Here is a 13,896-nt window from a genome sequence, read left to right as displayed (position 1 = left end):
AATATATTTTAACAAAAATAACAAATTATGCATTGTTTTATAGACATCTTCAGCTCCGCTTACATCTTTTGAAAGGCAGTCCAAAGTGTCTTTGAGTGGCTGCTTCTTTCCAGATTTGGCTGCTGCTTTGTAGACCTCCAGCAATCTCGGAACCAGGCCATCAAGTCCTTCAAGAAAAGATTCCAGAACGTCTTTGGTGACGGTTCTTGTAAATTCAGCCCTAATTTGAGGTGACTGAATATAAAACTTGTCTCAATAGGACACAGTTAACTCAGTCTTAAATCACTAAATCTCCTGGTGGAACTAATTCAGTTGTGCGATTACCTGTCTCTCATGGAACAGACCTGGCCATCGGGAGATGAGCTCTGTGATGTGTGGTTGATCTCCTACAATCTCAAAACAAAAAAGTATTTTAATATTTAAGATAATCAGTAACAGCAGTATGGGGCAAGGATACATGAAAAAAAGGACACGGCAAATTACTGACAAGGAACAAGACTAATTACTGACCCACAGCCTTTACTGAAGCCGCTAACTCACCTGCAGTCAGCACGTCGATGCAAAACTTTGACCAAGCGCCACATATATGCTTCTGAGGAAGTGTACAATACAAAAATCGTGGTAGCTGCTTGTATTTTCTCTTAAGAAAAGTTCTATAAGCGCAACAGAGTAGCATACTGCGTTTAGCTAGCTGCATTAACTAGCTCCTGCCCTCGACAGTTAGCAAGCTGTTGTTTTATGTCCTGTGTTTAAACATGTAACAGAGACACGAACTTTTAGCTCTTAACATATTTTAAAAATGGATGGCATTACCAAAAAACGACAAATGCAGCTTACCTTACTTCTATGGCTCCAGCTCACTTCGCGTTTAGAAAAAATGCACCGCCAAATTTGAACAGCCTTTGGGACAGATCCAGGTCTTGCAAAAAATGGTATTCATCCGCGACTTTGCTTTCGACGTCCTTAATCTGGTCAGGTGGTGTTCCTCTTCTTCATTTAATGTGCAATTCTAACTGGGATGGAGAACTTTATAAAGTCTTACTAAATCTTACATCATATTTAGTCCCTTATCAGATAAAGAGCGAATTTCCGGCACTATTTGGATCTCGCATTAATATTGCCAGTGGTGATAAGTTTTTATAAGATCCGGTTACCATTTTAAAACTCAGATTGTCGAGTTATGTTCACAAATTTAGATTTATGTTTCATTGAACTGACTCACATTCTTGAGTTGAAATGCCAATAACTCATGAAATTAAGTTGAAATTACATAACTCATTATGTTAATTGGAAGTAACTTATATAAAAACGTTATGTCAACTAATGGAGGGGATGACTTTTAACAGTGTACTTGTAAGAGTAGCCTATTTAACCACAGGCTAGTGCCTGTGGTTAAACTCATTGTTGCAGCATCAGCTCATCGTTTTTGCAGAAGGTTGATTACTTTGTCCCTCACACAGAATAATGCTTGCTGCCCGACTATTATTAGACCCAGGAGAATTAAGAGATGTTGCTTGGGGACCATTCTGTAGCTTCAAAATACCAAGTTGCTGAGTGAGCAATAAGTTCTTACAGAAGGTAACTTACTAGAAATATGTCTGTGGCAGTCTGAAAAGGCAGCATACTCAAAGAAGACAAGTTAGGGAAATTTTGCAGGCAAAATCTTTTTGCTCCTGATTGAATGTACCTATTGTCTCCAGGAGGAGCCACTTTTCAATTTTGTCAGGAAAAAAAATTATACAGTTTCAAATTGTTTCTGAAGTATACATTTTTTCATTTGTTCTTTGTGCTTTATATATACGTATTGCACAATATACGGCCTGGAGTAGAGCAGAAAGTGGGCCTGTCTGTTGTTCATGGACAACACCCTGCCTTTAATATAGTGGCAATGCTGAGTATTTTGACTGTGTAGTGTTTGCCTGTTCTGGGTTGTTCTGTTGCTGAGAAATGAGCATTTTCCATCAGCTTAACCAGACTTCGATGCTGGTGTCCGCTGCCAACAAAAACACATGTACAGGAACACACAAACATACACTTGCACACACAAGTTTGTAGAGCCTTAGTCAAACACTCTAATGTGGAATGGTCTCTCCCTCTGCTTCTTATCCAAACACAGACAAATGATTGGAAGCAAATATTACTTCATCCTAAGTATTTTTAAAGCAGGTGTTGACAGAAAGAGAGAATGAAGGACAAACACAAAACCACCATTGTTTGGGGTTGAAGTGTTGTGTATGTGAGAGGTTAACAAGCTCTCAAAACCTTAGTAACCTTAGAAAGGAAAACATAAAAACTTACCAAAGAAAGTTGAATGAGTGTAATGATTAGCTTTTGAGTAGGCTTTTAAATAAATGCTACCAGCATTTTGTGGCTCGTGTGCTTGAGTGTATTCATTAATAATCTTACTTAAGACGAGCTAAAAAAGATTCTCTACATGCTAACTCATTGGCTCCTTCAAAGAAAGCTGAACACTTTTATCCAGACAATCTTTGAGTTATTTTGTATCGCATAATTGCATGGTTTGTTATTTGACAAGTTCTTCTCTTTTCATATTGTTTGTATTTGTAAAACCTTTATGATTTGTATTTGTAAAAAGTGGCATATAAAGTTTACTAACTAGAAGATAGGTGCTCTGCACTTAACTGAGCATGCTGTGGCATGCTCAGTTAAGGGACCAACACTGTGCCAAGAAAATATTCCCAACTCATCTACAAATTCTGATCCTATCTTAATGTTACATCTGAACATCCAGACTCTTTGGACTAGGTTACAGTTTTCCAAACTGATGTTGTCCAGTCTTTGCAAGTTTGCATTAATTGCTTCCTCTGAGGTCCTGATGCTTTTCCGTCATCTAGTACCAGTCTGTTTTTTTTTTTTCCTTCTTCAAGCAATTGTCTGTAACCCTAGAGATGATTCTATGATGATTGTAGGTTAGGTGTTTCTGAAAAACCCAGACCAATCTGTCTGGCACCAACAACCATGTCACATTCAGTCACCTAAGTCATCTTTCTTTCCCATTCTGATGTTTACACACTTCAGCAAGTTGCATTTACCACACCTAGGTGCCTAAGTAAGCATAAATCACACAACTGGCTGATTTGTTATTTGTTTAAAAAGTAATTGAGCATGAGGACTGCATTCCCTTCAGGAGCAGTTTCTATGAGCTACAGTAGTTTCCTGGGCCCTTATATTATCTCCAAACCCTACTCACACTTCCCTAGAGTTACTTATTTTTTGTGTGTGGTTTTTCTGTCAGTGGTGAGAACCACACTTTGTGCTTCCAGTTCTCATTGTAGCGCTTCTCTAAACATGTGGTTGTGGTTGTTCTCTAAAAAATGTTAAAACTTTGCTCTATGAAGTGCATTAACTCATGACAGCCCTCAAAATCAACTGTGCTTATTGGCATCGTCTTTTTGAATCATCAGTATTTTTCAACATCAGTAATCATTGGTTGAGAAGCGGGCTGCACAGTGGTGCAATTGGTAGAGCTGTTGCCTTGCAGCAAGAAGGTTCTGGGTTAAATTCCTGGCTCGGGGTCTTTCTGCATGGAGTTTGCATGTTCTTCCTGTGCATGCTTGGGTTCTCTCTGGCTTGAATGGTTGCAAAGCTGCTGCTCCTCCATGCAGCTCCTCCATGAGTGCTATTAAGGTGAAAGTTACAGAACATGTTGAGTTTTATGTTTGAAAACAGAACAGCATAAAGTGCAGTTCGTATCCCACTACACTCCATTTGGACTGTTTTACTGTCCTGTTGCAGCCATCTTTATTTCTCTTATAATAGGCTAAATTTAAGAAGTATGACTAGTGGTGCATTTTTTTTGAATGGCACCCACATTACAACACTGAAAAAAGGTTAAAGCAGACATTATTAGAATGAAACAAATGTGAATCTAATAAAGCATTTATAGACAATTAATCGTCAATTAATTGTTTGCATCTCTACTGTGGACTCAGTTTTTCCTAATGAACATTTATGGTAATCATTTATGGTAGTCATCTCTGTCTATAAGAAACAATCATTGTAGGTGGTTGGACAAAATTCAAGGCTTTTTGTTGTCATGACGAGAGCTTTCTTTCTTCAATTCTCAGTGTTGAAGAAAGTAATTGAATAAACTGCAAACAACAAACAGCCTGGGGGAGTTTGTGGGGTCTGGGTAATTAGGTTTCAAAGGACGAGGGTTCAAGAAAGCATAATGGCCTTGGACATAATGTTTAATAGTGTTAATAGACAATGAATGCTATAAACAGATAGTGAATACTTTTCTGACTGTAGCTTCTGGTGAATTTCCTTCACAGATTTTTACTTTAAAAGTTTGTTTTTTACACATATATGGTCAGCATATACATTTAAATCTACACCTTTAGGTATACAATTTAAAAGACATAAGAAAAGAAAAATATGCAGAATCGGATTAAAACATAATGCTGATTGGCCACTAATCTTTTTGACACCAGCAAGAAAATGAACAAAAATCAACATAAATATTCTCCAAAAATAAAAATCCCCATATATATATATATATATATATATATATATATATATAATACACAATAAATGTACACAACATATGTAATAGACAATAAAATACTGTAATATTTAAAATTCAAAGGAATTTCATGAAATGTCACATTGATTTAGAAAGCATAAGTGGTTCTCCTATGCAAAACAGAGCTTCAAAATAAGATGCTTTTATCCCAAGCTTCCATTAGGTGGTAGCATAGCTCACTTATTTTTAAACTCTCATTGTGGGCTTGTGTGGGTACATCTGTGTAGCTTTTTTGGAAAATGTTTTTTCATTGAGCTTTAGGTTTATCCAAAATATTTTAGCCAGTCAGTGAAATACTCCAGTCAGCAGATAGGTGAGTCTCAGACATGAGGAGTATTTTTAACCCCAATGTTTTGCTTTGTTTTCTTTACCTTTGCCTGATATATTACAGTGGCATTATGCCCTAATATAAGTAATACTGCTTGCTTTATGATCCAACTCGGCTTGACAAACCCTCTTAAGTGAAAACTGATGGTGAAGGCTAACAGTGACTGGTACACCACACACTCAAACACTCAGAAAACAGGTTGGGTCTTTGGCGAGACTCCAAAGAGGTAGTGACAGATGTGCTCAGCAAGATCTGCCTGCACTCACACACATCCCTCCTCCCTCTCTTCACACTCTGGGTGACCCTAACATGAGTCTGAAGTCTCTCTGTCACTGTGTTGCCTTAGCAACAGGCCGTAGCGTATGAGTGTGCAACAAAATTGTGCATTGCATTTCTGATCCTGCTGAACAGTGTAAGACTGCCTTTTTCTATTCTTTTAGTCCCTCTTTTATCAACTGAAACTTGATGTGACACTTGAAAAGAGATGCTGAATCAGCATCATTCAAAATGTGCTGTGAGCATCCTAAAAATATATATTGTCATGTGTTTCCAAGCAGTTTCTGACTCATGCAAAATCAATTGTAGGACATGGATATAAATGTAAAAAGTTTTTTACATTTAGATTAATGGAATGCACAAGAACCTATATGGTGCAGTATAATATATGTTTACCACTCCAGTTTGAAGATAATTTGGCAGACTAAAAACCACTATACAACTTGTGTAAGATCATCTGGAAAATTGCTAGGCTTTATGTCAGATTTAACAAGTACCTTGGTAACAGACTGTGTATGTTTGCCATTTTCTGAATGTCTGTGAAAACTTTTTAAATATTTACACTTCCTTGGAGACAGACAGGTGGATTGGCACAGCGTCTGCAGTAAAGCGAGTGCTGTTCCGGTCTGTTGTGGTGAAAAGAGAGCTGTATCAGAAAGCAAAGCTCTTGATTTACTGGTCAATCTAGTTCCTACCTTAGAGATGGGGTGAGAAGCTCAGTCATCCAGGAGGGACTCAGAGTAGAGCCGCTGCTCCTTCACGTCGAGAAGAGCCAGTTGAGGTGGCAGAGAAACAACTTTCTGTTACTGGAAAACAGTTTGTCCACCGTCATCGGTGGCCTCTGTCACTAACACCTACAATTCACATTCTGTGAATTTCCTCTTACTTGTTTTACTCACTGCTGCTTTTGTCATGGGTATTCAAACATGTGGTGGGTACCTTCCAGTTATTATTACCAATTTGCATACATCTGTAGGGATGAACATCCAGTTGATGTTCATCTGCATCTAATTGACTACAAATACAGATTTATCAAGATAAAGTCTGTGTGTGATGACATGTCTACAGACAATTTCGTACATCTGAAGGTTTTTGTGCAACTTTAAGTTGCAGAATCATTCCCTTAACGCAAATTTCAGTATGAATGCTGTACACTTTTTTGTACATGAGGCTCCAGGATCTCCATAAAGTTGTACGGATATTGTTCTCCATGGCCTCCCTGAACTCCTGCCACCTCAGTTTTTGCCTCTGTGACCATATGAGCTCCATTCTGCTCCTACTGCTGGTCCTCATCAGCTGATTTTCATGAACACATCCTGGGGAAGATCAGTGAAACTGGGTGTGCCATGTTCAGAGCCTGGACAGTTTTGTGACTGGACTTATTGCTGGACCCTGGATTTCCCTAAGCTCCTGAGAGTTATCCAATCTTTAACAAAGGCTTTGTAGAAACAGTCTGCATCCCTAGGTACTGGATTTGCTGTTTCATTGTGACTGTGGAATTTATTGGAATACATCTCAGAAGGAGGACTCAATACTTTTGCTAACAACAACAAAAAAGAAAGTTGCACATTTGCAAAGTAAGAGATGTTGATATTACCATGCGTAAAGTCATGGTCAAGGCATTTTGAATAGCCGTCGGGGAAGTAATGAAATATCACTTCTAGGGAGTTTGTGTGCACTACGCTTCTATGCGCTATATATACATTAAAACAGATGCACAGAAAATACTAGAACTTCCACAGAGATTTTTCCTTCATTTAGAAAATTGACACACATCACCAAGCACATGCAAAGAAATAGAGAAACAGCAAATTAGAGATGCATTCTGTGCAACAGCTGTTCCGTCAGTGTACACTCTCTGATCAACATACATTTCCTTTCCACAAGAGCTTCCACTGGTGTTTGTCAGATTGCGCGTAATGTAAAATGAGACTGAACTGACCACCTGCTCACTCACAAGAGTCCAGATGTACACACATGGTTTTGTTTTCCATGGCTGCATAGGAAGGATTTGCTACAACCAGAAATATCTAACTCTACTCCAGCACACATACAAAAAGAAAATATTTACTAGTGAATTCATAGCTATTCCTTGATGTACCAAGTTGTAATATTTATAAATCTAGGGCAATATCTTGTGTTGCTGCAACGTGTAGTTTTAATAAATCAGTGTAGAAACTAACTTTTTTACAAAAATATCCCTGAAACTCGCATCCTATAATCTTACTATGGATAGGATGTTGACAACATGCGCTACGCTGGCAAGCAAAATATTACTTCATCATGGTGACAAACACTGGACAAATGGTAGCACAGCCGAAAGGTTAAGTTTCTTTTTCTGCTGTTTACAGTCAGGACTACTCTGACCACCTTTCTCCAACAAAGACGGAATCCACAGATTTCAGCACAAACCCAGAACACTGGGAACTTGTATGTTCTGGGGCTTGCATGTCCTGATTATGGACTAGACTTGAGAAATACCTGGAGACTTTAGTGAAAAGACTTGAGACTTACTTGCCACTTACACAACAAGCTCCTGGTTCTACTTTTGTAAAAATGGATGGAGATATTGAGTTCACTAAAAAGTGTTTATACAAGTTCCATCCACAGGATCCATTTTTCAAAATCTATTTTATTACACTGTTGAATCCAGAAGTTAACATACACGAATAAAATAAAATATGTATTTTTTTTGCCCAATGCAGCATGAGTAAAAACTGTTTAAGAGAACTTTGAAAGTAGTGTTTTTTATTGTGTATCTAAGGAAAGAAAAGGGAAGGAAAACCAATCAACTCAAAATTCTTAAACTCTTCATTTCTGTCAGATGAATAGAATATATTCAGTTCCTGCAGATAACAGGATTCTAAGTCTGGCCGCATGGTGCTGTGTGGGTGGACAGCAGCCAGCTGATGTGTTTGTGCATGTGTGCCTCCGGCAGACAGCGAGGATTTGTCAGCTCGGTGATGAATGGAGCCATACTAAACCCTGTGGATGAGCCACACAGCGCGGCTCACCCAGATCATGGGGCTCACCTGCCTTTGGGCAAATGTGAACACTTTTGCACCACCAGGTTGGGCCTACTTCTTTATGGTTCTTCATTCAAAGCCCTCAAACTCCAGCACATACAAAACTCTGCAGCTCACCCATTCCTGTGATCATATCACCTCTGCTCTCCAGAAGCTCTGTTGACTCCCTGTCACTCAGCACATCCATTTCATAGTCCCCATTCTTACTCACAAAGTCCTCCATAATTGTCAGCCTCCGCTCCTCTGATGCCAACCTCCTGTCTTCTCCACCACTCAGGACCCAGCACCACACCTGGTGACAGAGCCTTCTCCATAGCTGCTCCCGCACTGTGGAATCGTCTCCCCACACACACACGTGTGACTGTACAGACCTATCCACATTCAAATCGCATATCAAAACACACATTTTTAGAACTGCATTTAATGAGTGATTAATGCTGTTATGCTTATCCTGTGTTTTTAATGTCAAGTGATTTGTACTGAAGTATTTTTATTTTCACTTTTTTTTTTTTTTTTTTTGGGTGTGCTTAATGTTTTTTTGTTTCATCCTTGTCTTTGAATTTTTAGAAAAGTATTGTAGAAATAAAATGTATTATTTATTCATGTTGGGTTCTGCATGCAGGGGAGTGTTTTCTCTACATTTTCAGGGTGGCAGGCTGATGGGATCCAGCTGGTGCTCATCATCTCCAATCAGCAAGGGCCTTAAATAGGAGCGGCTTTCCTGAAGAAGATGCCAGATGGTTCTGCTTCTACAGTGAAATTGCTCTGTGATTTTAATTTAATTTCTTATTTAATGAAAACACCACAATTACAAAATTGTGTTTTTTCAATTTGCACACTTTTGTTATGGAAACACAGATATAGACTCCCACCTTTGTTCTATTTCAGTCACAAGCAGCCCTCTCTGTCCTCTGCTTTAGTAGTTCACCTTCATCAGTCCGCCTGCTTTCCAACAACCTTTGTATCAAAAACAAAACTTGCTCTTCTAAAACCAAAACTGTCAACATATGGATTTTATGGTCACTTATGTGTAACTTTATATGTGGTTTTCATTCTTGTTTCTATTATCTTATCATCAAGGAAAATGAATACCAAAGTAAAAACTACCAACTTACCAATCTATCAGTGATCAAACTATTGGAATGAAATTTGAATAGTTTGAATCCATGACTTCCCCAGGTCAGTTTATCACAATTTTTTGTACAAACATGTTTTGTACACACATGTTGCTGTTCAATGACTTTACTTCAGTCTTCACACTCTTTGCTAAATGTTTGACAATGCACCACAGCAGTGTGCATTGTTAGTGTACTGTACAGTAAAAACAAAATATAAAATCCACTTCAAGGCTTTGTTACACCACAGGCTGCCTTCCAACAGTGTTAAACAAGCTCAGTTTATATTTACAGCTAAATTATTTATGACAGTGCTGACTATATTTGTCACCCTTTCATGACTTTAATGATGTTGAGTTATACAATAAATATAAAACTGTCAGAGGACTACCTTGGTGAAAACTGATAACCAACATAATTTATAGAAATGGCTGCAGGATATGTGTGCTTTACCTCCAACAGCCACCCCCAACATACACACACAACACACACACTCAGTCTGAGTTACGTACTGGGTCAGGTGTTATGGAGAGAAATGTCAAGAATCTCTTTACCCAACCTCACACTGACCCCGGTAAAGATCAACACAAGTCAATGAAACCCGAGTCCCAGGAGCCAAACTATCTCTCTAACCCCTCACACACACACATACTTGCCCAGATGGAGACTAGTGGTGATGATGTCAGGGTGTCAACCTTAAACTGTGAGAGAGAACAGACAGCCTGAGAACAAACCTTTGTGATATATAAGAAAATATTTCCACACCTTTTTGACTGTTTTTTTTTTTTTTTTGGATAAATAGCTTGTGTGATGGCAGTAGAAAAGAACAAGACATGAAAGCAGATTTAAAGTAAAGTATTGCATAAAGTATTGCAATGCAAAATATTGTGAAGTTAGTTGATATAAGCCAGGGGTCCGCAACCCGCGGCTCTAGAGCCACATGTGGCTTTAGCACTGCCTTAGTGGCTCCCGGGAGCTTTTTCAAAAATGTTTGAAAATGGAAAAAGATGGGGTTGGGAAATATGTTTTTTTTTGTTGTTGTTTTAATATAGTTTCTGTAGGAGGACAAACATGACACAATAATTCTTAATGTTTTACAATGCTATAAAAATGTGCAGAATAAATATTAAATTTCAACATTTCTGTCAACGAAGATTTGCGTTATAGCCTGTGACACCTTTCTTTCAGCTGGGCAGGGTGCGAGGCAGGGGGCTGTTGTAAACAAACCGACGGGTGTGTGATGGGCCATGGATAGCAAAGGGGAAAAGAGACAAATAGCCGAGGAGAGATTCTACAATTCTTGGACCGAATCATTTTCATTCATTGTCAATGAAGAAGGACTACCTGAACATTTCCTCTGTAAAGGGAAGTTGTCAAATAAAAAAAGAGTACCGTACTTTCCGGACTATAGAGCGCACGTTACGCTCTATAGTAACGTACACATTTTTTTTAAAACTGGAAATATACATGGGCACACCGGGCTATAAGCCTCATGGTTCGAAGCGTGGGGAAAAAGTAACGGCTTATTTCCAGACATTTCCAGGGAAGGCATGCTACATTAGCTGCGCGACACGATTAAAGTTACATGGCCGATGTTGAGAAGCTGTCCAGTGATGTCCGTAAACAGAAGACACATTAAACACATAAGAACACAATCCTGTCTTAGGCACATATATTTGGTAGTAAAGAAGTGGTTGTTTTTATAAATTGATTAGTGATTTTTGTCAGTTAGTTTTTGTCAGTTTAGTCAGTTAGAATGACACTCAGCAATATTATTGTGTTTTGCTCAGGTCCGAGGATGGTTGCGTGTCAAAAGAGAAGAGGATGCTGCTATGTTTTAACATTGTACTGACTTGCTTGGCAGTTGCACAGAAATCAAACTTAAAGTGTATTAATTTAATTTTATATACTTTACCTTTTCAAAAGGCTACTGCTTTATTTTTATAACTGCAGGTTGCACTCCGTTTGTTGCCCAGATAAGGGACACATTATGCACATAACCGTGAAGTGTATGTTTTTTCGATCACACTTCACATTTTTTTTTTCTTGTTAAAATGACCAAAACTCTTATCGCAGCAGGTCAGGGTAAGAAAATGTTTCTTGCTTGACCCCTAAACCTTTCTTATCTTTCCACTCTGCATTCCACCATGTTCTCTTATTGTAAGTTTAGAATATTTGTTTGAAGGGATGAAACAAGCTGACCTTTTTAAAGGAGAACACATAATTAATACCTTTGTTGTAAACCAGTATTCTCAGAATTGTGCTATTTGATGTTTCTGAATTTCTTTTTAGAAGCCCAACATTAGGCTTATATTGAAACTCGCAAAGTAATGCTTATTGTCATTTTGCTCTGTTACGCTCAGTCTACAGCTCAGCTCAATTGTACTTTTAAAACACATTATGGATGACCTTCCTTAACTTTTCTTAAGCTTTAAGACCAAAGGTTGTGATAGACTTTTTGCTGTCTGTCATTGTGACAGATGCAATAACAAAAGTTTGTCATGTTATTTATCCAATTTTTTTTATGATAAAAATGCACTGGCATTTACAATGACATTTCATTTTCATTCAGTTTAATATTCAACAAGAAACAAATAATCCACATACAAGCACATAAATACATGTAACCTTTTCTGTACTGTGACAAAATTCTCTGGTTAATACAAAATCCCTAGTTAATACATAGAAACAGTTAAAATATCTCTCTTGGATCTAGTTTTTTAGTCTTCTGCGTTCTCTCTCTCCCTTCACACCTGCAACCTGTTAGCTAATTAGCCCAGGTCTTTTGTTCCAGTATTCATTCTCACAGTATTACCCTTCTCTTGTTTGCATTCCTTCCTGGTTCCTCCCGTCAAATCTTGTTGTTTCTTTATCAGTACTTTACCATCCTTTTAGCTTGGATTTTTCTTTTTTGTTATGCTGTAAGTCCCTAATTGGTTCCATGTTATTTTTGTTATATTTTTGGTTTTTATTCCAAAGTTTATTAAAGTTGTCAACAACGGAAGACTTTTTAATCCAACCTAACACATTGGAGCCAGAGTCTGATCCAGAGTAGGAGAAAAGTAGGAGAACCTGCAGAAAAACACATTCAAATGAATGCATCACAACAGTTACTACTGTATTTACACCCTCAGCATCCATACCAGCTGTCATTTTAGCATTATTTGGAGCTTACTGCTTTAATGTGTCTCCATTTCAGTAGAAAGAAGGAACTGAGACCTCAATCACACAAAGTATTTCAAAAAATCCCTCTTGATACTGGCACAAGTTGCTGAAGTAGTGGTCCATAAGTGCTCCAGAAATGAACTTTCTCCACCGATGTGGGTACATTCCAGAGAAAAACAAAATTTAACCAGACACCTCAGAGGCTCTGAAACCAAAGAGCGATTTATGGAATCCTGTGGGTTAATACACACTAGAACCAAATATTTTGACTTGTTTTACGTGCAACTTCGGCGTAACTGAACTTGGACTACAAAATCACTGCGAGGAAAAAAGAAGAGACACATTCATAAAACTGATTAGCTGAAAGTCATGACTTTGTTTAACAGTTCTACAGCAAATGCAGTGATGTCATAGACAAGAAAACATTATAGCGAATAGAGAAAGATAAACAGGCTGAATAATATAACCCAAATAGAATATGAAGATTTGTATGCAACTCTGGGGAAGAAAAAAAAAACTTTTTTGCACTCAGAGTACAAAAAATGTATTTAAGGGCTAAAAAGATGGATTATGCATAATATATTCCCTTTAAGACAGATCCAGGAATGCAACTAGATTAAAATTATTTCCAATAGTTTAACTTAAAATGTCCACTAACACCTTCATTTAGTGTTCCAGTTTATTCTTTATAAATATATAAATATTCAGTAATGTGAGACAAATGTAATTTTGTTTATTCAGTCAATATGTAAAACAGCTGACTCAAAATACTATTAAAATTGTATGTTTTTTATTTTTATTTATTTTATTATTTTATTTATTTATTTTATTTTATCTGAAAAATCCAGCCCTTCATGTTTTAATTTTTTCTTCATGAAAAGATGGTCAACCCTCTTCTTATAAGAGCAAACTCAGGTTTTTAAGAAACTTGTCGCTTATCAATTACCATTAGTCAATCGATATGATCAGTCAACATTAGATCAACTCATTAGTCAATAATTTTCATCCCTACGCATTGTGCTACTTTTTGAGTGAGTGTTATCCATTTGCCCCTTTTTCATTTGTGGAACATGAGAAGTACTAAACTGGAACTGCACTGTTTCTGAATAAAGAGTCATCGACTGTCCATACACATCTGTAATAAAAACCCCTTTTTGGTTCTGGTACCTATCAAACCTGATTCCCTGCTGCCCTCCATAGAGCGCCAAATAACACAAAGCTAAATGAAAGCATCAGTAACCTTAGTATTACACTGGATTGTTGAAAACAGTGATGTAAGCTCATTGACATTAGGTATTTATGGTGAGGTGGGGCACATTAAGGTAAGAGCCATGTCAAAAACAGCCATAAAAGGAGGATGGACTCAAGTAAACCTTGCAATTATTCAACATCCCCTTATCCACAGTGAGAAAAATGGGAAGCCATATATATTTTACAACA

At 37.6% G+C, this 13,896-nt stretch overlaps 1 long non-coding RNA gene across 1 annotated transcript; it reads right to left on the bottom strand.

Annotated features, from left to right (window-relative positions):
- Nucleotides 1–62: 62 nt before the first annotated feature.
- Nucleotides 63–1,345, bottom strand: LOC107833782 (uncharacterized). The gene is made up of 2 exons (XR_001659545.1): nucleotides 541–1,345; nucleotides 63–386 (listed from the first exon to the last, which is right to left on the bottom strand). It is a non-coding gene; the product is annotated as an uncharacterized LOC107833782 (long non-coding RNA).
- Nucleotides 1,346–13,896: the final 12,551 nt, after the last annotated feature.

The sequence above is a fragment of the Poecilia formosa genome, unplaced genomic scaffold (genome assembly GCF_000485575.1).
Source record: "Poecilia formosa unplaced genomic scaffold, Poecilia_formosa-5.1.2 Scaffold452, whole genome shotgun sequence".
NCBI classification, from domain to species: Eukaryota; Metazoa; Chordata; class Actinopteri; order Cyprinodontiformes; family Poeciliidae; genus Poecilia; species Poecilia formosa.
This window is presented reverse-complemented; position numbering and strand designations above follow the sequence as displayed.